This window comes from Staurois parvus, unplaced genomic scaffold, assembly GCF_062004578.1.
Source record: "Staurois parvus isolate SC_StPar_1 unplaced genomic scaffold, SC_StPar_1.0 ptg000453l, whole genome shotgun sequence".
In the NCBI taxonomy this organism is placed as follows: domain Eukaryota; kingdom Metazoa; phylum Chordata; class Amphibia; order Anura; family Ranidae; genus Staurois; species Staurois parvus.
Genome location: NW_028318249.1, coordinates 181,738 through 207,058, shown reverse-complemented (window position 1 = coordinate 207,058; position 25,321 = coordinate 181,738). Strand labels below are relative to the sequence as shown.

The 25,321-nt window shown below is 43.4% G+C and overlaps 1 protein-coding gene and 1 pseudogene across 3 annotated transcripts in view; one reads left to right on the top strand and one right to left on the bottom strand.

Moving 5' to 3' along the window:
• The window catches only part of LOC149453048 (uncharacterized), a 189,553-nt gene that overhangs the window by 89,636 nt on the left and 74,596 nt on the right, over nt 1-25,321 (bottom strand). The gene's annotated exons all lie outside the window — the stretch shown is intronic.
• On the top strand, nt 8,060-9,801 carry LOC149453051 (ras GTPase-activating-like protein IQGAP2; annotated as a pseudogene).

Sequence of the window (25,321 nt, the reverse complement as noted above, 5' to 3'; positions counted from 1 at the left end):
GAAGCATGGTGGTGCAAGCATCATGATATGGGGATGTTTCTCATACTACGGTGTTGGGCCTATTTATCGCATACCAGGGATCATGGATCAGTTTGATTACATCAGAATACTTGAAGAGGTCATGCTGCCTTATGCTGAAGAGGAAATGCCCTTGAAATGGGTGTTCCAACAAGACAACGACCCCAAACACACCAGTAAACGTGCAACATCTTGGTTCCAGACCAACAAGATGGACGTTATGGAGTGGCCAGCCCAATCCCCGGATCCTAATCCAATAGAAAACTTGTGGGGTGACATCAAAAATGCAGTTTCTGAGGCAAAACCAAGAAACAGAGAAGAACTGTGGAATGTAGTCCAATCATCCTGGGCTGGAATACCTGATCACAGGGGCCAGAAGTTGGGTGACTCCATGCAACACAGATGTACAGCAGTTCTCAGAAACAGTGCGACTACAACCAAATATTCATTAAGTCATTCAAAGGAAAGCAAAATCTTCAAACATTTTTCAGTTTATATAGTGAATGTTTGAGTTTGTAAAGAAGAATACAAATACTGATATTTTTTTGAACAGTCTAATATTCACTTTTCTTCAATTTTTTTTAGAGGAACAACACAAATTTGATCTATTTTTCTTCATGTTTTGATGCACATGCTGGATCGAAATGGGGCTCAGGTAAGTATAAGGGGGGCTGGGGAGCTGCATTCAGAAGGTTTTTTTACCTTAATGCACTGAAGGCATTAAAGTAAAAAAACGTTCTGCCATTAGAACAGATTTAAACTGAACTCTGCACTAGTTCTTCGCTGTATGGTCTTCTGCCTTCCTGTGCAGAGCGATAAGGGGGTACCTCTGGTCCTCCTGTATGGGGCCCAGAGCTTGCAATTCAACAGGGGTCCGTCGGCAGAGTGGGACCTTTTACTTCCATGTACTGCTGACTGCTCTCCTGGTCTGCAGCAATTAAAAAAACTTCCTGGGCCCCTGGCGGAGTAATCCTTGTGCTACAGTACCCGACAACTGAATTAAAATTTGTGCCTGTTTGTGCCTGTATCAATGTTATTGCTGTGAACTGCAACATGATTACTCTGCCGGACTATTTGATGATTTTCAGACACAGGCAAGTTTGTTTTTTTTGTAATTGCTGCAGACCAGCAGCAGCGGTGCCCCGAAGTAAATATTAAGTAGTCCCACTCCTTTTCCCAGGCCCCTGCTGAACTGATAGAAATTACTGTATCATCTGAACAGCCTTAGGTCTCATTTACACATGAGGTGCCCTCTGAAGAACAATCCACATTTGGATTGCTCTTTAAAGGGAATGTGACAGGCAGTGAGGAGGAATTATATCGCCTCTTCACCAACTGTTTAAACCCCTTATACCCGCAACTGTCCCTGCCCAGTGAACTCAACAGCAGGGACAATTTTTGCTGCACAATTTGGCTGCAGCATTTGTACACCCCCTTTTGCTGCCTTTGCAGCTTAAAGGGAATGGCTGGGTGGTGATAACACAGCTCAACCTTGCATTTTTACTGCTCCTCAGCCACAAGTGTAAATATAGCTGCAGGGCTCCTTTTTACAGTTGTGTTGCTCTCTAAAGAGTGATCTGTGGTGGATCAATATTTAGAGTTGTTCGACAGGTGGTGAGGAAGCATTATGTTGCCTCCTCACCACCTGTTTTAACCCCTAAAATCCAACACCACTCAGCTGCAGCCATGTGCACTGCACACGGTTGCTGCACAGCCCCATTCAGTTGAATGGGTTGAATTCAGCAAGTGGTAGTGTCCGCCGAGCTCTCCAGGCAATATCACTTTTGCTGCACCACAATGTAAAGCATTGAAGCCACATGTATACACTTTGCAACTTAAGGGGGAGCAGTAAAATGGCCTTACTTAGTCTGACAATGCAAGTGATAATGTGCCACATGCTGTACCACTCAGCAGGCTACACTATGAACATTACACACTCCTGATCCCTGCATTTTGTATGTTTTGCACTCCTACATTACATACTCTTGACCCCAGCAATCTGTACATTACTAATTTCTGACCCCTGAACTATGCACATTACCTGCTCCTGACCTCTGCACACTACACAGTACATGTTCTTGAAACCTGCATTTTGTATGGTATATGCACATATTTGATCCCTGTGCTCTGTTTTACATCCCTACCCCTACCCCTGTCCAATTTTGCCAAGCAGCTGTGAGTGGAAGCAGGACAGGACAGCCCTTTGTATTAGTGCCCTCTGGCACTCTGTAATGCTGCCCGGCCGGCCAGAGAAAAGAGAAGGACCAAGAGCTCAGTGAGACTCATGCCGCACTCGGCCAATGACCACAGCCCCACAATTTAAAAACGCGCCAAGCAGTGCCTTGATGCCATTTCACGCCCGCCCCTCCACCGAGAATGCCCAAGTCCGCCTAGCATTTGAATGGCGCATGCGTCATTCAAAAGTCGGCCTGCTGTCATATTTTTTTATAGCCAGCCGATGTTGCAGTTGCAGAACCTGCTCCAATTTTTCAGTTTGTGAGAGTAGCGTTGACTTTATTCTTGCAACACTCTTTATCAACTCCCCCACTGAATCTACCAACATTTATTAAATACCAATAAAAACATGAAACGTACATCTTTGTGTTTTAGTGTTAATATACGCAATTGGAAAGTATCTTAGCTCAGTGACTTTCAGCTTAGATTAAGTACAGTATGTTTACTTTTTTATAATTCAATGTTTACCAAACACACCCTGCGGTGTGTTAATATATCTCAAGCATAGTTCAAAAACTTGCGGCACTTCAGAATACCAGTAATCCATCCATGTCATTAAGCCAATTTGGGTCACCTCTACCTAAGACTGAAAAGGCTCACCCAAAAGAGGTGACTCCACAATGGGAAAGGTCAAATGCTGAAGGTATCTCAAGTAGCCTTTGAACACAGCCGTCTACTATCTGATCCAAACGCCCTGACACCCTTCCTTCAAACAAATACACCGAAAAGTAAAATATACCCCAGGATTTTGTTAATAATTGCGTTTACCAGCCAAGTAAAAAAATAAATCCCATCACTGTGACAATGGGAGCAACATAAGTCTCAAATTTCTGTGTCATTGAGAGAAAAATAACCCCCATAATTGTTATCAGTGGGATTAAAGTCAGTGGAATAAAATAAACCATGAAATGTCCATGAAATAAAATAAGCCCCATCCTTGGTGTTAATGGAATAGAATGAGCCCCATCCTTGGTGTTAATGGAATAGAATGAGCCCCATCCTTGGTGTTAATGAAATAAAATGAGCCCCATCCTTGGTATTAATGAAATAAAATGAGCCCCATCCTTGGTATTAATGGAATAAAATGAGCCCCATCCTTGGTATTAATGGAATAAAATGAGCCCCATCCTTGGTATTAATGGAATAAAATGAGCCCCATCCTTGGTATTAATGGAATAGAATAAATTTGCCATCATTGGTGTTAATTAAATAAAATAAGCCGCATCATTGGCGTTAATGGAATGAAGACAGCACCAGTTTGTTGGAGGTAGGGGAGTGTTACATGTATTAGCAGATTTAGATACACTAACAAATTGAATCCAAACTCCAGCTCACAATTCATAATCATTTACACCAGTATTTTTTAATTTTGGGAAACCCAAGCTTCTCAAGCTTCACTCCCTCTGTGATGTGAGTGTTGCCTTACCCTCTCCCCCCCCCTCCTTTGCTTTTGCTGTGCCTTATCTCTAGCCTTTTTTTTTTCCCATCTCTTCTAACATTCTGCTAAAACTTTGTGATTTGTATAGTACTGCTTGGACCTTGAAGAAGGGGACATTCCCCGAAAGCTTGTTCTCAAAATTGTAAGTTAGTGCAAATAAAAAAAGTATCACGGACAGTACTCAATTGTTTCTGTCGCAAATTCACTAATTCGGCTACAATCACCTCAAGCAACATGAATAAATAAAAGCTGATTATTTTAATCACCCGTCAGTAGAACTACAGGCATCCCTTTTTTTAATTTTGGATAGAGTAAGGGAGGGGTTATAACCTGTCAGAATTTTTTTTTTTCGCCATCTGTGCCTTTCCCTTCACTTCTTGTCCCATAGCCAAAGAGGAAGCGAGAAGAAAATCCCAGCAAATTAACAGGATTCCTTGGAGACTCTAGTGTCCCCATTGGAAGATTTCCCCCCTATTACTTTTCTGGGAACAACCCAAAATGTAGGATTTTCTTTTACTTTCAGTGATAATGGTAATCAGGACAAATAGAGAGGGCAAATCTCCCTAACGGAGACACAGACAGCAATAAAATCTGACAGGGGTTCTAATCCCTCTCCACTCTATCCATAACTAGAAAAAAAGGTTTGCCTCCAGTTATACTTTAAATGGTTTGCCTCATCCATGTACACTGCAACAATCTGCTGGAGAGCTTCCTGTTTACATTAAATATACTGTAGATTGATGTGTGTATAGAATATAAGCATACTATCCTGGTGTATTAATTCTGTGAATTAAACCTCCAGTGTCCCCTCTGAAAGGCAGACAACATCATCACCCAACAAGCTATCTAAACATGGCTCTGGACTTGCATTAGTACGGGTAGCACTGTTTATAAAGGTGTGTTGCCCATCCCCCATACCATGCCTCAGCAGCAGGTTGAAGTCTCTAAATTTGAAAAAAATGACTGTTATTTTCAGTTGAATCCACTGAGATTTGAAAATTACAGTTCCACAGCTAAAGGTGGGGGATGGAAACCGCCTAACAACCCCCCCCCCCCCCACCAGCCCTACCCCAAGACAAACTGCTGTAAATTAACATTTGGTTGATTTATTGATTTCAACAATTTCTCCTATTAAAACAGCCTGATTTTACACCACTCTGCAGGCTTCATTCACAAAGCTAACACACTAAGATACAAATGTTATTTTATATATAAAATATTACAGTCATTTTCAATGTAGTCAAGTTTAAATATTACATGTGAGCACAATTAATATATGTATTCAGGGGTTTGTGAATTAATCCCATTAGTATTCCTGATAATTACAGTGCATAACCCCTTATGTAACATATTACTGGGCTCCTTAGACCAGAGTTCTTTGTTCAAAACAAGATCTAAAAATAGCAACCAATCAGCTGTGCTCACTGTGGTCATGTGACCTCTGTGGTCATGGACCTCTGTGTGATGTCACAGTGTAGCAGGCAGACACTTTCTGTCTTCCGTGGTGAGCAGTACTGTACTAGACTGCTAAAGGCGTTTTCTTCAAATATCTTGTTTATATTTGCACTAATGTGCTCCAATTTAAACATTTCTCATCAAATGACCACTGTTGAATCTCAGCGAAAAAGTAAGAAACTTTGTCTACATTTTTTTCCCATATTTTGAACAAAAACATGTTTTTCTCATTCACCTCTACCTACAAGTACTGTGCACACACATTCATAACACAGGCAGTGACAAAGTCAGCTCCTCTCCCTATTCCTTTCTATTGAGAGCTGAATCTTGGCAGCCATCCAGCCCTCTAATAGAAACACAGCAGGTGCTGCCCCCTAATGGGAACACAAGGCAGGTGCTTTAACATCTTTGTTGTTTGGTAATAATGACTTCACATTATATACAGCTAGAGGGGTTAGGGTGGGCTTGTTTTAAAGCTCCCTTACTGCTTGTTAAAATATAGGAATACTATATATATATAATATATATAAATATATTATATATAGTATATAGGCATACTATCCTGGTGTATTAATTCTGTGAATTAAACCTCCAGTGTCCCCTCTGAAAGGCAGACAACATCATCACCCAACAAGCTATCTAAACATGGCTCTGGACTTGCATTAGTACGGGTAGCACTGTTTATAAAGGTGTGTTGCCCATCCCCCATACCATGCCTCAGCAGCAGGTTGAAGTCTCTAAATTTGAAAAAAAAATGACTGTTATTTTCAGTTGAATCCACTGAGATTTGAAAATTACAGTTCCACAGCTAAAGGTGGGGGATGGAAACCGCCTAACAACCCCCCCCCCCCCCCCCCACCAGCCCTACCCCAAGACAAACTGCTGTAAATTAACATTTGGTTGATTTATTGATTTCAACAATTTCTCCTATTAAAACAGCCTGATTTTACACCACTCTGCAGGCTTCATTCACAAAGCTAACACACTAAGATACAAATGTTATTTTATATATAAAATATTACAGTCATTTTCAATGTAGTCAAGTTTAAATATTACATGTGAGCACAATTAATATATGTATTCAGGGGTTTGTGAATTAATCCCATTAGTATTCCTGATAATTACAGTGCATAACCCCTTATGTAACATATTACTGGGCTCCTTAGACCAGAGTTCTTTGTTCAAAACAAGATCTAAAAATAGCAACCAATCAGCTGTGCTCACTGTGGTCATGTGACCTCTGTGGTCATGGACCTTTGTGTGATGTCACAGTGTAGCAGGCAGACACTTTCTGTCTTCCGTGGTGAGCAGTACTGTACTAGACTGCTAAAGGCGTTTTCTTCAAATATCTTGTTTATATTTGCACTAATGTGCTCCAATTTAAACATTTCTCATCAAATGACCGCCACTGAATCTCAGCGAGAAAGTAAGAAACTTTTTCTACATTTTTTCCCATATTTTGAACAAAAACATGTTTTTCTCATTCACCTCTACCTACAAGTACTGTGCACACACATTCATAACACAGGCAGTGACAAAGTCAGCTCCTCTCCCTATTCTTTTCTATTGAGAGCTGAATCTTGGCAGCCATCCAGCCCTCTAATAGAAACACAGCAGGTGCTGCCCCCTAATGGGAACACAAGGCAGGTGCTGTAACATCTTTGTTGTTTGGTAATAATGACTTCACATTATATACAGCTAGAGGGGTTAGGGTGGGCTTGTTTTAAAGCTCCCTTACTGCTTGTTAAATTATAGGAATACTTTAATGTCCATAGTCTGGGCACAGATGCTCTTTAGGCTTACATGTATTTATTGTTTGTCATTGACGCCATATACTTGTTTTACGTTGTGTACATACAGCCGGATAATATGTGACAGATCTGCATATGTAGCAGAATGGTATATAGTGTAGAATTGGTTCTCAACATTATAACTTTATTATGCCTAGTGTGGACAGGCTTTGGATTAAACTGTTACCTGAGCAATTTTAAAGTCAGAAGGGATATATCTTACATGGTAGGTGAATATCCCCTCATTTTTTTTAAGTGGGCCCTTTAAGGACCAATCTAAGGTTAATGAATGGTGAAAAAGAAATAGGAAGAGGAGGACGGGGTCTCAGGTTTGGGAAGGTTGTGGTAATGTTCCCAAGCCACTGCTCTGTGTGTCCATTCACACACAGAGCTGCAGTTTGGCCCTGCCCCCTCTCTCACCTCATTGGCTGACTGGCTGTGATCGACAGCAGTGAGAGCCAGTGGCTCCTGCTTGCTGTCTTAGCCAATGAGGAGGCAGAGACCTTGGACAATGAGGCTGTCTTGCACATTGCTGGATTGCGATAGGGCTCAGGTAAGTATTTGGGGGGGGGGGGAGCTGGGGGGCACTGCTGCACACAGAAGGTTTTTTACCTTCATGCATAGAATGCATGAAGGTGACAAACCTTGAGCCTTTACAACCACTTCAAGTCAGCCTTTTTTTAATGTGCTGCCAAAGAGGCTCAATTTCTGTTTATTTCCATGTGGCTGAAGACAAGCCAGCTAGGGTCACAATAATGACAGTGCTTTGGGACAAACATTTTGGTGTCTAATGCCCAGAAAGTCACAGTATACAGTATATATTCACAATTTTGTTTTCTTAGTTTTAGACAAAGTGAGGAAAGGTTAGAACACAATTAAAACCATTTTCTTTTATTTTACAGGTTTTACAACTATGGAGAATGAGGTTATGTCATCCCTTGTAGAAATACGCTCAATTGTTGGGAGCAACCACGCTGGAAAGCTTTCCAAGAAGTTGCTCCGAAGCAAAAGATTATCAGTTAGTTCCAGTCTAAAGGATTCCCATTCCTTGGACTCCTCCTTGGATATCCCTTCTCCCCAAGAGGTATTGATAAATTACCTAGAAGGTGAAGTTTCCACTAAAATGAATGCCATCCAAACACTAAAAGAGGAGTTGAATACCTTGGACAAGAAAATATCAATTCTTGTGAATGGGAAACGGACACTAGAAAGCCTTGTGTCCCGATTTCCAAAACTAAAGCTGGACAACAGAATGGACATTGAAGATGCGATGTCCATTGACAGACAACGCATGCTTGAACTGAGCAGGAAGACACAGAGGTTGGAACCCTATCAGCACCTCTTCTATCATCTACAGACCCAACCAAAGTACCTGTCCAAGCTCATATGTCAGATGTCAGTACATGAGTATACCATTCTTGAAGAAAGGCTTCTTCCCGGACTCTACAATCATGCCTCAACTCCAAGAGAGGAATATCATTTTGTCAAGTTTTTGGGAAATGCTATTCAGTATGAGGTCGAGAAAAAATGTACTCATATCAAGGATATAGTGGAAGGAAAATTAATGGGCATTGAGACTGCCTTCAGCTTTTACAGGCAGGCTGCAAAATGTAATGTCCTCCACAACAAGCTCACTGAAGTGATAGATGGGATATTTCACTTACATCACAGATTATTGGAAATACCTTCTCTCACTACTAACATGGCAGACCTAGTCTTAAATGCAATATTCTCAGATGTGCACAGTATACCTTATGGAATAAGGTATGTGACAAGAGTCCTAAGACAAGCCCTGCATAAAAAGTTCCCCCAGGCAAGTGCAGATGAAGTCTTTGAGACTCTTAGCCTTTTCATGTACCAGTATTTCCAGCCAGCTATAGCAGCTCCAGATGACTTTGGAATACTGAAATTTAAAATGTCAACAGAATCAGGGCAAAAAGAGAACTTCTTGATCGTGGCTGTGCTTGTCGGCCACACCTTAATTAATAGCCATTTCCCCAAGGAAAATGCTGGAGCTTCAATCAAGAATGACTATATAATCAAAAACCATCCACGTTTCAGGAGCATGTTTGAGGAGGTTTTTAATGTTCCAGAACCAGAGGAAGAATTTGGCTTCAATGAATATTCTGACATGATTTCCCTAAAGAATCCAGTGATAGAGCTTCATGCAATGGACATTGTAAGCACACATAAGCTGCTTTCAAAATATGAAAAAGTGGTCATCCCAAACCAACAAGACAGTCTTTATCAAATTTTCAAGGATCTTGGACCAGTTCCTAAGGTTAAAGATCTTCTTTTTTATGAGAATGCAGCTGCTGCTAACAGAGGTGGAGACTTGACAGCAACTAAAGTCTGCCTCTCCTTAGGCAGCAAATATATTCCACAAAAAGAGAAAAATTTGACAAACCCAAAGGCTTTACAGGATGCTGGGCTTTCAAAAGCAATGGACTCCCAAGATATCCTGAACAATACTGACATGGATGTCACAAAGGAAAATGAATTTCAGCTGCAGCAACAAGCTGAAATAACGAAGCTCAGCCAAGCAGTGGATGCCCTTAACGTCAGCTTCAAATATTACCAGGACAAGGTAAACCAATATCAAAGGTTCTGGAACAGTTGCCTAGAAAACCTAGTGGGCCAAATGTCATCCAATATTGACATGAACAAAAAGATGCAGAAGGAGACGGAGAAGCAAGATGACATTAAGATTTTGGGGCTGAAGGAAGAGAGGAAAGAAAAGGAGAATAAGCAAACTAGGAAGAAGAGGACCTGGCTTCATAAATTGTTCAGCCCTAAGTCACCCACTAGCATCAAAAAGGTCAAATATACTGCAGAAAAACTGCACTACAAAGGTGTCATTGTTGACACAACATGTAAGGAGACCAAAGAGCTGGAGAGAAAACTGCTGACAATAGAATTTGAAGATGACCACCAAATTAAAGTCAGCATCGGCAAAAAGTTTGTTCTCCTTCCCATTGCTGACATCCTAAACCTCCATTACAGCAGAACACCAATCATGGAGTTATTCTGCTATCGGGTTGATGTCAGCATGTTGTTGTTTTTAGTGTACAGCAAGCTTTATGTCAGAACAACACATAACGCACTGTATCAAGAAATAACACCATAGGTTGTTGATTCAGGGAGCATTCGATGGCCCTAGGGCGGGTTCAGCAAGACGCTGATTGCAATCTACCACTCGACTGCGGGCAGGCGACAGATAGATCGTTATCTCTGCCCTGCTTCCCCCAGCCGCTGCTGCTCTCATGTTCACTGCAGAGCGGAGAGCGAGCATAGTGATGGATGGAGGGCGGAGCTCCCTCAGTAACCTTTCGAATTAACCAGCAGGTGATTGGTTGCTAGGCGGGCCTAGAGAGAGAGAGGGGGAGAGAGAGAAAGAGAGGGGAGAGAGAGAGGGAAGAGAGAGAGGAGAGAGAGATATTGAGGGGGGAGAGAGAGGGAAGAGAAGAGAGGGGGGAGATCTCGGGCTGGACACCGGACTGAGGCACTTCGGGCTGGACACCGGACTGAGGCACTTCGGGCTGGACACCGGACTGAGGCACTTCGGGCTGGACACCGGACTGAGGCACTTCGGGCTGGACACCGGACTGAGGCACTTCGGGCTGGACACCGGACTGAGGCACTTCGGGCTGGACACCGGACTGAGGCACTTCGGGCTGGACACCGGACTGAGGCACTTCGGGCTGGACACCGGACTGAGGCACTTCGGGCTGGACACCGGACTGAGGCTCTTCGGGCTGGACACCGGACTGAGGCTCTTCGGGCTGGACACCGGACTGAGGCTCTTCGGGCTGGACACCGGACTGAGGCACTTCGGGCTGGACACCGGACTGAGGCACTTCGGGCTGGACACCGGACTGAGGCACTTCGGGCTGGACACCGGACTGAGGCACTTCGGGCTGGACACCGGACTGAGGCACTTCGGGCTGGACACCGGACTGAGGCACTTCGGGCTGGACACCGGACTGAGGCACTTCGGGCTGGACACCGGACTGAGGCACTTCGGGCTGGACACCGGACTGAGGCACTTCGGGCTGGACACCGGACTGAGGCACTTCGGGCTGGACACCGGACTGAGGCACTTCGGGCTGGACACCGGACTGAGGCACTTCGGGCTGGACACCGGACTGAGGCACTTCGGGCTGGACACCGGACTGAGGCACTTCGGGCTGGACACCGGACTGAGGCACTTCGGGCTGGACACCGGACTGAGGCACTTCGGGCTGGACACCGGACTGAGGCACTTCGGGCTGGACACCGGACTGAGGCACTTCGGGCTGGACACCGGACTGAGGCACTTCGGGCTGGACACCGGACTGAGGCACTTCGGGCTGGACACCGGACTGAGGCACTTCGGGCTGGACACCGGACTGAGGCACTTCGGGCTGGACACCGGACTGAGGCACTTCGGGCTGGACACCGGACTGAGGCACTTCGGGCTGGACACCGGACTGAGGCACTTCGGGCTGGACACCGGACTGAGGCACTTCGGGCTGGACACCGGACTGAGGCACTTCGGGCTGGACACCGGACTGAGGCACTTCGGGCTGGACACCGGACTGAGGCACTTCGGGCTGGACACCGGACTGAGGCACTTCGGGCTGGACACCGGACTGAGGCACTTCGGGCTGGACACCGGACTGAGGCACTTCGGGCTGGACACCGGACTGAGGCACTTCGGGCTGGACACCGGACTGAGGCACTTCGGGCTGGACACCGGACTGAGGCTCTTCGGGCTGGACACCGGACTGAGGCTCTTCGGGCTGGACACCGGACTGAGGCACTTCGGGCTGGACACCGGACTGAGGCACTTCGGGCTGGACACCGGACTGAGGCACTTCGGGCTGGACACCGGACTGAGGCACTTCGGGCTGGACACCGGACTGAGGCACTTCGGGCTGGACACCGGACTGAGGAATGATATTGCAAGCCGACTGAGGCTAGGTGTAACAAATCTGTCCATGTCTGCAGTACTGGTTGAACAAAACTCAGCTTACACATAGCCTGTCTGATCAAAGACTGCACTGCGTTTATGCAATCCATGAGCACATGTGATGGACAAGCTGCATAGTGCTCATGGAAACAATCTGGATCATCCTCCAACAACCATACCAGTGATTCCACTTGATCCACACTAAATGGGGGAAAAAAGTCATTCCTGCTTTCAGGGGTACAGGACCGAGCCAACTCAACACAAACCTGGATCAATGGCTGCACCTCAGAAAACTCTGTGCCCTGATCAACTAGACAATGAGCGATCCTTATACACTCTAGCAGTTGATCCCGGGTATACTCCTTCAGAGTCTGATAAGCATATTCTCTGTCATCAAACACTAGCAGAGATAAATACACAACCTCATCAAGATCCATCCTTCCCAGCAACAAGCCAAGATGGCTTCCCTGTGCAGCCACTTCTGGTCAGGATGGCCTTGTTGTAATGTCAGGGATGCGGGTGTGACCAGAAGTGTGTGGACTGACACAGGGAAACGCAGGTTTCAGATATAGTAAATAATATAATTTATTGAGACTAACAATACAAAACGCAGTGCAAAACTAAACATAACACAGTGCAAACAAACTGAACCAAACCTCCAACAGATAACAAACATACGATACAATAGTCAGGCAGGCCGGGTCATAGCAAATGGGCAAACGGAGTACCAGGAGCAGGCGGGAGAGTGGTCAGGACTAGCCGAGGTCAGTACGGGCAGAGTTCAGGCAGCGTCAGGACAGGCAGAAACAGGATCAGGAAACCAGGGCCAAGCAAACAGTACAACAAGGCACAGACTGCAGGTCTGGCCATCACTTAAATACACCACCTGCAATCAACCCCAGGTGATGGCTAATTGCCGAAGTGAGCCTCTGGTTGTTGAGAGCACCCGCTGGCCAGCCCTGGTACTGCAGCCCACAAGGCAGGTGAGTCCCACCACTATTGGCTAGTCAATTCCTGACATATGTGCTGTGTGGGGAAGAGGAGATCTCTTAAAGTGGAGTTCCACTCAAAAGTGGAAGCTTCACTTATTTGCCTCCTCCTTCCCCCTCCACTGCCATATTTGGCACCATTTGGAGGGGAGGGAGGAGCGGATACCTGTTTGTGACAGGTACCCGCTCCCACTTCCGGCTCAGTTTGCCACAGCGAAGTGAGCCGGAAGTTCGGCCCCCTCCTCCCTCTTAGTCTCCTGGCAACTTTCACAGATCCCAGAAGACTGCCAGAGCAATTAGTATGTGACTTGCGCATGCGCAGTGGGCACCAGGCTGTGAAGCTGTCATAGTTTGGTGCCCACAGTTGAGATGCTGGCGCCATGGAGGACAGAAGGAGAGAAGGGACTGCGTGTGTGAGAACATGGCTGGACTCTGGGACAGGTAAGGGTGTGTTTATTAAAAGTCAGCAGCTGCAGTTTTTGTAGGCTGCTGACTTTTAATAATCACAAAAATGTCTGGAACTCCGCTTTAAGGGCTCTGCCAACAGGGACCCAGTCCTCAACTCTCACTGTCTTCCGCCATGCTGACTCCTGTACCCTGCCGGTACCGATCACTCACTGTGTTTATTTAGAGAAACCTGCCTTCATGGTGGGTCACAGTGGGACTTTAATTCCGCTTTAACAAGCCATGCTACCTAATGTCATTGACCATATTTGGTCAATGACTTCACTCGGAGATACCCGCTGGATTGTTTACTACATGAAACAAGCCAGCGGGAGGGGAAGTCACTCATTTAGTGGCAGTAGTGATACCACCACCAACTGATACAAAGTTTGGCTACAGAAATAAGAAATAACACCATAGGTTGTCGATCCAGGGAGCATCCGATCGTCTTAGGACAGGGTTCGGCAAGCTGACGATTGTAATCTACCGACAGCTGGCTTGTGAACACGGCTCTGCTTCTCCCCAGCCTCAGCCACTCTCTTGTCCACTACAGAGCGGAGAGTGGGAGGCAGCATAGTGCTGGATGGAGGTCAGAGTTCCTTAGTTAACCTTTCGAATTAAGCAACAGGTGATTGGTTGCTAGGTGGTACCACCACTAACTGATGCAAATTTTGGCTACAGCAGCTGCTGGAGGATCGGGTAGGCAAACAGGCGAAATCTGGCCATTTAGCTTTCCTATGTAGCAAACCTTCAACAACTAGAGTTCAAGTGCAATTCTCTGTCGACCCAAACTCAAAGCTTATCCCTAGTATGGAGTAGGAATGAGCTTGAGGTTTGGATCCATGTTGAGTTAGACCCAAACTCTAGCTGGTTCAAGTTCTCCAAACTGAATGGCCACATTTGCCCAGCTCAATGACCCAAACATCAGCCTGCTGCAGCCAGACGTCATTTACTTAGTAATAGTATCACTACCAAAATGGATCCCCCGTCATTAGTTTCTAGGTAGATAGCTACCTCCACAATTAAAAACTAAGCTTCTGGAGCCTGCAGTCACTGAATCACGGGTGCAATATTAGGCTGCATTCAGACTTGACTGTTTTGTAGCTTGAATCCCCAAAAAAGCTCAAACTTAAAAAATCAATTGCTCTCTATGGTGCCTGTTCACAGTTGATCGAGCAAACAGGCACCATAGTGAACAATCGATTTTTTAAGTTTGGAGCTTCGAGCTTTAACCCCTTTGCGCCGGTGCCTCCCGTCCCTTTAAGGGTTTCAGAAGCCGGGAGGCAAGGCGGGTTTAAGGTCATGTGACCGCTGTGACACGCCGTCACATGATCGGGAAAGGTCCCAATTGAAAGAGGAGACCGGGACCTTTCCCTGAGTACTGGACATGTGTGCTGGGAGCTCGCAGGGCACGCGCTCTCAGCACATATGTTCTTTTTTAATAGAACGCAAATGTGCGGGCGCTCGGCGTCTACAAAACAGGTTAAGCTACAAAACACTGAAGTGTGAATGCAGCCTCAGGCTCCTGCACACAATACCTGCAGGTCTGTGCTTACTATAAGGTTAGGCACCAAAGAAATGTCTCTATGAGTATGACACTCCTCCTATACCAACATTATTGCGCCAATATAACAGAGAGTGGATATAATTAATAGGTGCTGCTATTAATAAAAAACTGTAAATAATAATAAGTTGTGATAAACAAAATAACCACAAATAATAGCGCAATCCTAAATTGAATCAATAAATTAATTTGCACAAATATATATAACCACCACCAAATATGTGCAAATTAATAGTGCAATAACATAAATAAGGGATCTCAATATAGTCCATTCAAAAAAGTCCATATATCAATGATCCTCAATCAATGAAGTACTGAGATCCTCCTTCATCAAATGTGATATTCAGTGCTCAGAACACCCCATCAAAATGCACACTCACCATGTGCTAGTAATTAACCAGCATATTAGTATATATTCACCAAACATACTCCAAAAGAAGATCCTCATGTGTTGGTAATCAATCAGCATATCAATATATATCCGGTATTCCACCAAACTCCAAAGGAAGATCCTCTCATATCCAAATTAGCACATGTGGGTAAAGAAAGAACTCGCCAGTGTAATATTATCCAACAAATTTATTGTAAAAAAAAACCCTTAAAATCACACTCACAATAAGTAAGAAAAAAGCATTTGATACATCAGGGCACAGAGCCCTGTATCCAGTGTCTCACCAGCCTGCATGCACTCAAAATGGTGGTAGTACGATCACGTGATCCGGACACGTGCGTCGGAGTGCGTGGTGACGTCACCGCTAGCCACACCCTCTGTGCTTATACCAGTGTTTCTCAACTCCAGTCCTCATGGACCCCCAACAGGTCATGTTTTCAGGATTTCCCTCAGATGAAACAGCTGTGGTAATTACTAAGGCAGTGAAACTGATCAAATCACCTGTGCAAAATAATGGAAATCCTGAAAACATGACCTGTTGGGGGTCCATGAGGACTGGAGATGAGAAACACTGGCTTATACCAACGTACGGGCGTTCAGTTGCAGAGCTGTAGGCAGTGTGAATGGACTATGAGCGAACTGATCAGCATGTTCGCAGTCTTTTGAAACCACAAGTCGAACTGCCTTTGTGGATCATTAATTCACATATCTATGCCCACTGCACAGCCACACCATTTAAAAAATTTGGCAGCAGGTACACAGAGAAGAACCCACAGCTGCTGTCACAGAGAAGGGGGCTCTGGTACAGGGTCAATAGGTGCATGCAGGGGTGGACTGACAACTCATGGGGACCCCGGGCAATAAGGGATCATGGGGACCCTGTGTCCTTGCCCAAATTCAAAAAAGCCTATGAAAAAGGTACCAGGGGCATCTCATGGGGCCCCCTACTGACCCCGGGCCCTCGGGCAGTGCCCAAGTTTCCAAATGTTCAGTACGCCCCTGGGTGCATGTTACGTGTTACACCCATGTTTAGGGTGTAAAATGTAACATGCTACTAAAGGTGAATTTAGCCTTTAAAACCATTGACACTGTGTGGCCCCCACTGCCTGCGGTTTTTCTTTTTTTCAAATTATAAACAAGCTGGCCAGCAAAATATTTGGTGAATGACTTCAGCCAATATCACTGACTGGTCTGGACATCCCAGTAGGAGGGGATTGTTGGCGCAGGTCGTCACGTTTATATTGGCGAGTCGTCGTTCATTGCGATTGATATTTGATCTACTTCGCTGGACAACGTAACTGATGCTGGATTTACACCGTGGGACATATTCATTGACCATCGGTGTGCGATGTCGTGTTTGTGTTGGCGAGTCGGCCGGGCATTGCTCATTGTGACTAACACTAGATTTAAATTAAATCGCTGGACAGTGTAATTGATGATGGATTTACACTGTGGGGCATGTTTTTTAATGGCAGAGTGAATAGTTGTGCTTCTATCAGAGGGTAGTAGGGTGTTGTTCATTGTGATTACATCGCTGGATGATGGTGATGAATTAACACTGTGGGACTTTTTTTCTTTTCATACATTGTCAACAGTGTTGGTGTGTTTATTTACAGTGTATTTTCGGTGGGAATGAGTAACCAGACAAGATATCTGGGGACCTGCTTATCCTTATGGCGCCTTTCACATGAGCAGACTAATCAGGCCTGGTTGTCTGTATTTCAAGTGGATCCGATCGGACGATCCATTGCTCTTTATTGAGCGGTGGGTGTAAGCGGACATGTGTCCGTTTACACCCTCCTGCATCCGGTTCGATCCTACCCACTAAAAAGAGACGGATGGGGATCCATTCCCCATCTGTCTGACGGATTGGATCAGATGACGGGTGGAAATGGACAGGTGGTCCGTTTACATCCAACAGCCCATAGAGGACAGCAGGCTGTGTTCATGTCTGCTCTGCATAAGCGGAGCGGACATGGATCTGTCACCTGCTTCCTCAGCGGGGATCAGCGGACAGATCCCCTCGCTGAGAGAGCAGATGCGCTGATGGGTTCCACCAAGTGTGAAAGGGGCCTAAGAGGAATTCCAGGTTCTGATAACTACAGTATGAGCCTCCTGCGCTACTAGATGAACAATGCTACCGAATTGGGAGGGCTGCTAGCACCCATCCATATATCAAATGGATACTAGAGTAGACAAATATATATATATATATATATATATTGGTGCAGCGCTTAACCTAAATGTTACCTACTAATAAATAAATACAATAATCATTATTTTTATGTGACTATTAGTGTACACTGAATAATAGTCCCTTATCGTGAAGTGAACTGATCCACTCAGGGATCTAAAGTGAAAACAAAGAAGTGACTAAACATGGTACCATAACAAAAAACAGTGAAAACAAAAAGTCCAAATGGGACTGTACTGATGTGAATAAAAAACAAATAGTATACAAAGAATCCCTGAAATTGGGACCAATAGCTCACAAAATAGTGATCACAATGGCTCAATAATGCCCAATAAGGAAAAGAACCAAGTGACAATAAGTGAATCCCTAAATGAGGGATCAAATTCCACAAAAGTGACAAGTGCTGTGTTATAACATCAAGAGAAAAAAAATATACCAAAATTATATGAACATATAAAAATAATGTTATGAAAAACATCAACACCACTTAAATTTAAATAATATTATGCAATAAGTCCAAAAGAAAAATAAAAAAGAATATACAAAAAAAGTATATAAAATATATTAAAAAATTCAAAGTTGCGTGAAGTGGATGTGCATAAGAACCAATGGGAAATAATCCATAAGCGGCTGAATTGCCCCCTCACCTCCTTGAAGCGACCCAAACGGGCCAAAACGCTTGATATCCCCTTCACTGCTATGCGTAATAAGCAGCAGGGTCACCTCCAGAGATGTTTAAATGAGATACAGCCAACTCACATTAAGATTAAGAAGGTAGAGATAGAAGACATCTTCCATAGTGGAAATCAGTTTAATATACTTTTAAGAACATATATAGCCAATTGCCCACTCAATTTGCATTAAAATAGAACAAGCTGTAAAACCACATGCTATGGGTGTACTTGCATGGGTTTTTAGGTGTAGCAAGATGGCATCCACGCCAAAAATACGTCACCACGTTCCTACGCGTTACGTCCCGTTATCACGAGACTTCCTCAGGGTAACGTCATTGGTGACATGCGGCTTTATATAGGGAAACTGGATGTCAATCACAGTTCAGAGGCGGACCTGCCTTTTGCTCCTACCTCTCAGGAAATCTCCTGCAGCCATTACCAGGGAAAATGTAATATTATTGATGATACTTATATTTCTACGCTTTTATTTATGTAACTGATCAATATATATTAAACCGGAGCATGTGAAATAACACTTTTAAACTGTAGGTAACCCTACGGTGGCCATTTTATTGGGGTCCTGTATAGAAGATAATCTATGAGATGCTCCTACCTCTCAGGAACCTCCAATAGCTATACAAATCGGGGGACTATTAATATCTGAAACCTACACTTTTATTAAATCTAAAAATATAAGTTAAAACAGGGCATGTATATCTGCACTAATGCAGTTCTAAACCTTTATTAACAGCAATCAAAAGTTGAACAACGTAATATAAATGCATATATGGAATGTACTAAAAAATATATAAGGAAGTGATGACTATTTAATATGGCGATCTATACCTATTTAAAATCATTTTTGTTGATATCTATAAAAACTAATGCCATAAATACTACATAGGATAAAAAACTATACATTTTACAGAAGAAAAGAGAAAAAACTGCTAATTACTATTTAATCTTATTGTTGTATATGGCCCCAACCTAATGTCACAAAAAGATATATGATACGCTAAAAAGTGCGTTTTGGAGTGACTATTTATGGTGTATCAATGCGTTATAAAGTGCGTTTTGGGATGTCACCTAAAAAGAATGATTATTGTATTCATTTATTAGTAGGTAACATTTAGGTTGAGCGCTGCACCAGGTTTTGATAAGTCCACTCCCTAAAGACTCCCCCCCCCCCCCACATCCACCAGGCTAGGGATGTGGTGATGAGGCCCTTGTCCCTATGAAGCAGGCAAGATACCCTTACCAAGTTGAGGGCACGTGGCGTGGCCTGGCATGGTTCAGGAAGTAGGGGGGTGCATGCTTCCTGCTTCTCTATTTCCTGACCAGTCAAGCTGAATGGCTAGATAAGGATTTGGTATAGATTTTGGAGGGACCCCATGCAACCATAAAGAATTACATTTATCAGCAATTCTTTTTTTCTGCATGTCACTTTTGCTGGACTACATCTTACAAGTGTGCCGCTTCATGGGCAGATTTACAGTATTCCCCAACATGTTATCTGAAGATATTTACCTGTGAGACAGGTAAGTCCAGATTTATTATTTTAATTGGCATTTTAGTCTTACCATGGTGATTCCAGAATTTATTTGTACAACAAACACAATTCTCATTTGTACAGTATAGTACATGACACAGGATCTATAGTTTTAACCCTGTGTTATGCTGCCACCTTCAGGAGATGGGATGCTAAAACAAGAAAGCAGTAAGGATGGCGCAGAATAACTCCTCCAGCTCTTAGCATGCCTCAGTTTTTCGCTATTATCCTTAAAAGGAACTTTGCCCTAAAAAAAAAAAATACTGTAGCTGCTGACTTTTAATAAACATAACAGGGATCCAGCGCTGTCCTCACCAAGGCCAGTTCTTTGCCGGTCTTAGGGTTCTGCGGCATGGCCATCTTGGATGTGGGAAGCCGGCGCTGACTTTCTGGTGCTTTACAGCTGGCTTCCCACTGTCCATGCACAAGTAGTGTTGCACTTTCCCAATAGGTACCCACTCAAAAAAAAAAATAAATAAATATATATATATATATATATATCATCCATGGAGTCTGCCAGGTTTGTCATTGTAACTTTCATGTGGGGGACTTTCCAGGCCTTGTAGCCTTGGACCTGTCTACTGTATCAAGGGTCTTCTCAATGCACACTTACTTATTACTAGTAAACAAGGATTCTTGCTTTCCATATATTGCAATACATATTCAAGCTGGCCAAATGCATCAAAGTGATCCCTCTTTAGCCATCTGCTACTCTACTGTGCAAAATGCCAACAGGTCAGTCAACATCCATCAGACTGTGCAGATCCTATTGAGATCCGGGATGATCCTCAAATTCTAGAAATAGAACTCAGAGCTGGATCCTTTCATTGCTCTGAATATCTGAGCCTGATTCTAATCCTTGTCCTGTGCAAAGTTTTTCCTTCCCCTAGAAATGCTCCAAACTTTTCACTCCCATGTTCAGACTCTGAAGTCTAGGACCAACCGACCCTGATTTTGCATGAGCGTTAAGGATTTAATGGGGTCCTTCTTGGGGAAGTCCCATATCCCCATCTTCACACCAGACTGTTGCTGCTTACCATTCTGCAGCATGGGACATGAATGTGTAATACCTGGTTTATCCCATTCGCTGTCAGGCAGGACCAGGCTTGCCCTGATGTTCAACGCTAGATGCAAAAAATGTCCTTCCTCCCAATGCTTTGGTTGGTGCTGTTGACGAATGTCAGCTTTTTCGGCTCAGCAAAAGTTCTAGGCACCCTTTTAGTATGAAGGACTTGGTCATTGCCAAAAATAATGTACTAGTAGGTGTAGTAGAGTAATAGAAATCCAACAGACCCAACAGTCATGACATGCATGCCGCTGATTCTGTGTCATTGAATCACTAATTGAAAGGGGCATGTTCAAAATAATAGCAGTGTGGAGTTCTATTAGTGAGGTCATTCATTCTATGAAAAACAGGTGGCAATTATTGCCCTTATTTAAGGAAGGAAGGCAGCAAATGTTGTACATGCTGGTTACAGTGCATTTCTCTCTGAAATTCTGAGGAAAATGGGTCGTTCCAGACATTGTTCAGAAGAACAGCGTACCTTCATTAAAAGGTTGATTGGAGAGGGGAAAACATATAAAGAAGTGCAGAAAATGATAGGCTGCTCAGCTAAAATGATCGCAAATGCTTTAAAATGGCAACCAAATCCTGAAAGACGTGGAAGAAAGCGAAAAACTACCATTCGAATGGATAGAAGAATAGCCAAAATGGCACGGACTCAGCCAACAATCAGCTCCAGGAAGATGAAAGAAGGTGTAAAGTTCCCTGTGAGGACTGCTACAATTAGAAGACGCCTATGTGAAGCCAAGCTATCTGCAAGAAGCCCCCGCAAAGTCCCACTGTTGGAAAAAAGACATGTGCTGAAGAGGTTACAATTTGCCAAAGAGCACATTGACTGGCCTAAAGAGAAATGGCGCAACATTTTGTGGACTGATGAAAGTAAGATTGTTCTTTTTGGGTCTAGTGGCCGGAGACAGTTTGTCAGACGACCCCCAAACACTGAATTCAAGCCACAGTACACTGTGAAGACAGTGAAGCATGGTGGTGCAAGCATCATGATATGGGGATGTTTCTCATACTACGGTGTTGGGCCTATTTATCGCATACCAGGGATCATGGATCAGTTTGAATACATCAGAATACTTGAAGAGGTCATGCTGCCTTATGCTGAAGAGGAAATGCCCTTGAAATGGGTGTTCCGACAAGACAACGACCCCAAACACACCAGTAAACGTGCAACATCTTGGTTCCAGACCAACAAGATGGACGTTATGGAGTGGCCAGCCCAATCCCCGGATCCTAATCCAATAGAAAACTTGTGGGGTGACATCAAAAATGCCATTTCTGAGGCAAAACCAAGAAATAGAGAAGAACTGTGGAATGTCGTCCAATCATCCTGGGCTGGAATACCTGATCACAGGGGCCAGAAGTTGGGTGACTCCATGCAACACAGATGTACAGCAGTTCTCAGAAACAGTGCGACTACAACCAAATATTCATTAAGTCATTCAAAGGAAAGCAAAATCTTCAAACATTTTTCAGTTTATATAGTGAATGTTTGAGTTTGTAAAGAAGAATACAAACACTGATATTTTTTTGAACAGTCTAATATTCACTTTTCTTCAATTTTTTTTAGAGGAACAACACAAATTTGATCTATTTTTCTTCATGTTTTGATGCACATGCTGGATCGAAATGGGGCTCAGGTAAGTATAAGGGGGGCTGGGGAGCTGCATTCAGAAGGTTTTTTTACCTTAATGCACTGAAGGCATTAAAGTAAAAAAACGTTCTGCCATTAGAACAGATTTAAACTGAACTCTGCATTAGTTCTTCGCTGTATGGTCTTCAGCCTTCCTGTGCAGAGCGATAAGGGGGTACCTATGGTCCTCCTGTATGGGGCCCAGAGCTTGCAATTCAACAGGGGTCCGTCGGCAGAGTGGGACCTTTTACTTCCATGTACTGCTGACTGCTCTCCTGGTCTGCAGCAATTAAAAAAACTTCCTGGGCCCCTGGCGGAGTAATCCTTGTGCTACAGTACCCGACAACTGAATTAAAATTTGTGCCTGTTTGTGCCTGTATCAATGTTATTGCTGTGAACTGCAGTTGGATGTTGCAGTTGCAGAACCTGCTCCAATTTTTAAGTTTGTGAGAGTAGCATTGAGTTTATTCTTGCAACACTCTTTATCAACTCCCCCACTGAATCTACCAACATTTATTAAAATACCAATAAAAACATGAAACGTACATCTTTGTGTTTTAGTGTTAATATACGCAATTGGAAAGTATCTTAGCTCAGTGATTTTCAGCTTAGATTAAGTACAGTATGTTTACTTTTTTATAATTCAATGTTTACCAAACACACCCTGCGGTGTGTTAATATATCTCAAGCATAGTTCAAAAACTTGCGGCACTTCAGAATACCAGTAATCCATCCATGTCATTAAGCCAATTTGGGTCACCTCTACCTAAGACTGAAAAGGCTCACCCAAAAGAGGTGACTCCACAATGGGAAAGGTCAAATGCTGAAGGTATCTCAAGTAGCCTTTGAACACAGCCGTCTACTATCTGATCCAAACGCCCTGACACCCTTCCTCCAAACAAATACACCAAAAAGTAAAATATACCCCAGGATTTGGTTAATAATTGCATTTACCAGCCTAGTAAAAAAATAAGTCCCATCACTGTGACAATGGGAGCAACATAAGTCTCAAATTTCTGTGTCATTGAGAGAAAAATAACCCCCATAATTGTTATCAGTGGGATTAATTTCAGTGGAATAAAATAAACAATGAAATGTCCATGAAATAAAATGAGCCCCATCCTTGGTATTAATGGAATAAAATGAGCCCCATCCTTGGTATTAATGGAATAAAATGAGCCCCATCCTTGGTATTAATGGAATAAAATGAGCCCCATCCTTGGTATTAATGGAATAAAATGAGCCCCATCCTTGGTATTAATGGAAAAATGAAGCCCCATCCTTGGTGTTAATGGAATAAAATGAGCCCCATACTTGGTATTAATGGAATAAAATGAGCCCCATCCTTGGTATTAATGGAATAAAATGAGCCCCATCCTTGGTACTAATGAAATAATGAAGCCCCATCCTTGGTATTAATGGAATAAAATGAGCCCCATCCTTGGTATTAATGAAATAAAATGAGCCCCATCCTTGGTATTAATGAAATAAAATGAGCCCCATCCTTGGTATTAATGGAATAAAATGAGCCCCATCCTTGGTATTAATGGAATAAAATGAGCCCCATCCTTGGTATTAATGGAATAAAATGAGCCCCATCCTTGGTATTAATGGAATAAAATGAGCCCCATCCTTGGTATTAATGGAATGAAATGAGCCCCATCCTTGGTATTAATGAAATAAAATGAGCCCCATCCTTGGTATTAATGGAATAAAATGAGCCCCACCCTTGGTATTAATGAAATAATGAAGCCCCATCCTTGGTATTAATGGAACAAAATGAGCCCCATCCTTGGTATTAATGGAATGAAATAAGCCCCATCATTGGTGTTAGAGAAATAAAATGAGCCCCATCCTTGGTATTAATGGATAAAATGAGCCCCATCCCTGGTATTAATGGAATAAAATGAGCCCCATCCTTGGTATTAATGGAATATAATAAATTTGCCATCATTGGCGCTAATGGAATAAAATGAGTCCCATCCTTGGCGTTAATGGAATAAAATGAGTCCCATCCTTGGCGTTAATGGAATAAAATGAGTCCCATCCTTGGCGTTAATGGAATAAAATGAGTCCCATCCTTGGTGTTAGCAGAATAAAATGAGTCCCATCCTTGGTGTTAGCAGAATAAAATAAGTCCTGTCATTGGTAATAATGGAACAAAATAAGCCCATTTTGGGTGGCAGTGGGAGCAAGATAAGTCCCATTGTTGATGCCAGTGAGCTAAAATAAACTCTATATTGTTGAAGTTATTTGGATAACAAAAACCCATATCTGGCATCAGAGGGATAGAAGCCCCATTGTTGGTGTCACTGGAATAAATTAGAAGAGAAAAGAGCTAGAGCCTCAAGGACTGCGAGGGGAGAGGTAAGTAATACCACCTGTTCATTCCCCCATGAACATGTAACCCTTGTAACGCATCAGGGCCCCATTGCATGAGTTTTTTTTTTCATTCTGGAGTTGGGATTTAATGATTGGTGTCAGCAGGATAAAATTAGCCCCATCAGTGTCAAGGAAATAAAATAAGTCACAATAAATAACACCAATCTTTGGTGTCACTGGGATAAAATAAGCAGAATTATTCATGTCAGAAGGGTAAAGTCATTGGTGTCAGTGAAATAAAATAATCAGAACCATTGGTGTCAGAGACATAAAACAAGCCTGGTTATCGCTATCAGTAGAATAGGATAAGGGTCAAATTGTTGTCAGGGGGAAGAAATAAGCCCCAGACTGTTCATACCAGTGGGATAAAAAGCAATATCATTGGGTGTCAATGGAATAAAATAAACACCAATGTAGTGACAACGGGTGTAAAATAAGCCTTAGCACTGGTGTCAGTGGGATAGCATAAACTCTAAGTTGTTGCTGTCAGTGGATCAAAATAAGCCCCATCTTGGTGCCACTCAGAGGAAACTAAGTTCCATTGT